The sequence below is a fragment of the Pinus tabuliformis genome, chromosome 7 (genome assembly GCF_031772625.1).
Source record: "Pinus tabuliformis cultivar Carrire ecotype Pingquan chromosome 7, CPIR1, whole genome shotgun sequence".
NCBI lineage: Eukaryota > Viridiplantae > Streptophyta > Pinopsida > Pinales > Pinaceae > Pinus > Pinus tabuliformis.
The window spans coordinates 356294655-356299713 of record NC_142293.1 but is presented as its reverse complement, the minus strand read 5'-3'; positions in this window follow the sequence as shown (position 1 = coordinate 356299713).

The window sequence follows — 5059 nt, the reverse complement described above, 5'->3', positions numbered from 1 at the left end:
ACCTTGTATTGCTTCTTCTTGTGAGCTCTGTTGTCACACAAAGTGTCTAGGCACCACGACAACACTCAGAGTAAGTGTTGTCACTCTAATCCTTACTCACTCTATTTAGACTCTCTCATAGACAAGTCAAGGGGGGTAGTCCTAGGGTGAATATATTAATTCTTTAGACTCTAATTCTTTTTTGCATATATTAATTTTTTAGACATTTTAACATTAAATAATATTTATATTTATTATAATTGTATACTAATTTATCGTTGTTATTGATATGCATAGCCTAATCAACAAAATTCCCTAAATTTAAGCTACCAACTATTACGACGCTCGCCTAGATTTCAAGGTTTTCAAGGGGTTATTGGGCCAGTAAATTTTTAATCCATATAACCTATTCCACAAAAAATATTAATATATAAATTGTTATGTTTTACCATAATGATGGGATGAGAAATGGATGTTCTATATTCTATATTGTTATCCTTGATTTGTTTTGATTATATACGTGTGTGTGTGTGTGTGTGTGTGTTATTTCTTATTTATGGTGCAGGTGTTCCCTTTGGAACCATTGCAATCAACAAAAACCCGTGAAGATTGTCGAAGCCTTAAGAAGAATGGAAATGAAATGGTTCAAATGCTACAACCATTTTCACATCAAATGTCATAATGCAAAGTAAGATTATATTTATTTATACTCTTATAATTTTATCATATTTTTACATTTAATTCTATTTGAGTCACATACTTATATCTATGTATAATCTAATGTTCAGAGTAATGAATATACATCTCCTAAAACACCTTTTCACATGTATGATGGTGGACATGATAGTCAGCAAAAATCACATTCTCCTCAACCATTGCGACATTCGTCTAGACTTAAAGATAATTTAAGAGAGGTAAGTTATAAAATATATATCTTACCTCAGAATTACATTGACATATTTTTTTATGACTAGTTAATGCATTGTCTTTTCATATTCGTTACATGTTCCCCATATTTTCATTATATCTATATGGATTTTGATATTTATTGATAGCTAGTTAATGCATTGTCTTTTCATATTCGTTACATGGTCTCCATATTTTCATTATATCTATGTGGATTTTGATATTTATTGATAATGTTTTAATTTCCACAGAAAACAAAAAAGATAAATGTTGATACTATGGTTAAAAGGACCAAAATCACACCAAAGGACTTGAAAGCATGTGGGTTCAAGTCACGCAAACAATACATAGAGCATATATGCTCAACTAGCATTGCTCTCACTAAACCCACTAGGTTTGCTACTTTGAAGTCTAAACATTCCAACAAGTTTAAATGACTTAGGCTACAATAATAGAACTTTAGCCATTGTTTTGTCTATAAAGGGGCTACAAGGACAGTTTCAATATATTAACTTTCTTTTATTTTGTTTTAAATGTTTTGAATACCAATACTTTTGGCACCTAAAACACGAAAGATACATTTTGTTTAATGAGAACTCGTTTTATTTAGATATATAAAGTATGAGTTTTTGTTTGTGGAATATTACATGTGCTCCCTCCAACTAGGCATATATCTTTATCAGTTTTTAACATCAAAAGTTTTGACAAAATCTTGCTAAATTTGATCTTGGGTTAAGTAAAATTTGTTTTATAACAAATGTTATTTAAAAGGTTATCAATCTTTGGAGATTATATATAGTTTGGTCACATTTTTGTTAGTATTTCTATGCACTATGGATGGGTAGAAATCTATGATATTCAAGATAGAATTTGATTCATTGAAGAGCTAGTGATAAAAAAATGCAAAAAGATATGACTTTTATTTACAAAATATTTGATCCGAATGGAAAATGGCATCAACCCATGGTACTCATCCACCCATATTATTCATCAACCCATGGAATTTACCCATGGTATTGTAAATGGCATCCGCCCGTGGTATTGTGAAATCCACCCATGGCATTCATTCACCCATGGAATTTACCCATGGTATTGTAAATGACATCTGCCCGTGGTATTGTAAAATCCACCCATGGCATTCATTCACCCATGGAATTGACCCATGGTATTGTAATTGAAAAAAAACTATAAGTAACAAGTCACATTTTGTAAAAGGACAGATTGTCTGCCACAATGTAGCTTTTACAGTTCAGAGGCATGTAGCGACCACATCTCTTCTCAGAGATAAGCTACCATCGCCCTAGCTGGGTTATTTCCATTTCTATTTGTAAGCATATTTCAGTATTTAACAGGAACACAATAAAATACAGAGATAACCATAAAGACAAATATTTGTCTTTATGGTTATCTCTGTATTTTATTGTGTTCCTGTTAAATACTGAAATATGCTTACAAATAGAAATGGAAATAACCCAGCTAGGGCGATGGTAGCTTATCTCTGAGAAGAGATGTGGTCGCTACATGCCTCTGAACTGTAAAAGCTACATTGTGGCAGACAATATGTCCTTTTACAAAATGTGACTTGTTACTTATAGTTTTTTTTCAGTTACAATACCATGGGTCAATTCCATGGGTGAATGAATACCATGGGTGGATTTTACAATACCACGGGCAGATGCCATTTACAATACCATGGGTAAATTCCATGGGTGAATGAATACCATGGGTGGATTTCACAATACCACGGGCGGATTCCATTTACAATACCATGGGTAAATTCCATGGGTTGATGAATAATATGGGTGGATGAGTACCATGGGTTGATGCCATTTTCCATTCGGATCAATATTACATACAATTCATGTATTTAAAGATGCATATATTTCTTGAATGCATTACTTTACATAAAAAGTGTTTGTTAATTGTTCAATTAAATTTATATGTTAACACGTGAAAAATATTTTTATCTTTAGATTACAAAATTTCCTTATAATTATGGCTATAAAGATAAAAATGTATCCACTTTTTATTTATTTGAATGTAAACTTTATATATAAAAACGATTGTTATATTTTTCAAAAGGGTTATAAATAAAATAAACTATCATCTTTAGAAATTTCATATGAATTGAATTTCACCTTAAACCTTCTATTAAATAGAAATTTTTATTATTTTTATGTTTATATTAAGTTTTTTATTATGTTATTTTATTCCAACATATAAAGATGAATCATTTTAGAATAATTTTGGTAGTTTATCTTTACCACTCCAACTAAATACAACCAAGTAGCTTTTTTTTAATATAAATACTTAAATATCAAACCAAATTAAAAATTGATAAATAAATAGGAATACATAAATGTATAATATTATACTATAAATTTTATATAATGGTAATTGTTGTTAAAACCTTAATGAATTACACAATTACGTCCCTATTATCAATATATTAATAACATAAAGTGTGTGTATGCATAGTTAATAATTTATTATTTATTATCAATATATTATCAAATATAAATACATTTTTATTATAATGTTAATATATAAAGGGAATATATGAAGTAATCACGTGAGTGTTGAAAAAATTGATATAAATTCATTCTATTTATATAATTTTTTTATGGGGGAAATATCTTCCAAATCCATTCAAAAGAACAAGAAATATTCATCATATAAATGCTTAGTAAGAAAAAATTATATGGAATGAATTTAACCATTCACCATATAGCTATAACAAACCATTTATACATAAATGTATAATATTATACTATAAATTTTATATAATGGTAATTATTGTTAAAACATTAATGAATTACACAATTACGTCCCTATTATCAATATTTTTATTAATATAAAGTATGTGTATGCATAGTTAATAATTTATTATTTATTATCAATATATTATTAAATATAAATAAATTTTTATTATAATGTTAATATATAAAGGGAATATATGAAGTAATCATGTGAGTGTTGAAAAAATTGATATAAATTCATTCTATTTATATAATTTTTTATGGGGGAAATATCTTCCAAATCCATTCAAAAGAACAAGAAATATTCATCATATAAATGCTTAGTAAGAAAAAATTATATGCAATGAATTTAACCATTCATGATATAGCTATAACAAACCACTTATATAAGACTTTACCTATTCTCAAAAAATCATAGTAGATCAAATAACAAATCCTAGTGAACCAGAGTAGTGCATATATTACCACAATGCTGACATTGAAATTCGAACAAGAATGAAATTTCAAAAAAAAAAATCATTCCATTTCATTGGAAAATTGTTTAAAAAAAATAATTTTAATGTTTGCCGGCCTTGAAGCTATTCTCTCCTAAGTTTTATGCCTACTTCCCTATCAAAAACATCTACACATTGTCAAATGGTTGACTCCATCATCCATAAAATATAGAGAGTCACATAAATTGTAGGGCAAAGATTCATTTCTATTTAAATTTTAAAAGAATCTCATAAAAAATTGTGGGGTGGAGATTCATTTCTAATTAAATTTTAAAAATAGCACGGTTGTTTATACTCAATTTTCAAAGTTTTTATTAAATTATATTTTAAAATTTCTTCCAAATTTAAAATAAAAATTTATTATAAAACTATTTTTTCTAGCCTTTTTTAACCTTTTAATAATTTAATTTTTAAAGACTCTTTGGGAGAGCTCAATTGAAGTTTTGGGTTCAAATATTGTGCTATCGGCGGATTGGGGTGAGAAGTTGGACATGATGAAAATATAATCCAACCAAGCTTACCAAAAAAAATTGTAAAATTTTAATTTTAATTTATATAAATTTGTATGGAATTATTATGTATAATAATCATTTTCATATATCCAATATTATACATTTAAAATTTGTAATAAAAATTATATATAAATATAAAATAAAAATTATATAATCAAACTTATATAATTAAGATAATATATATAAAACTTACAATTAAATCAAACATATATAAAATTTAAGATATGTTATTAATTTTAATTTAGATATTATATATAACCAAAATTGTATGTACTCTAAATAAAATCTACTTTTGCATTTCTTAAATAATATATAATATTAAAATAAAAATTACGATTCATATTATTTATTAAAATGAATATTTCAAAATATATATATTAGATTATTTATTGATTTCAATACAAATATT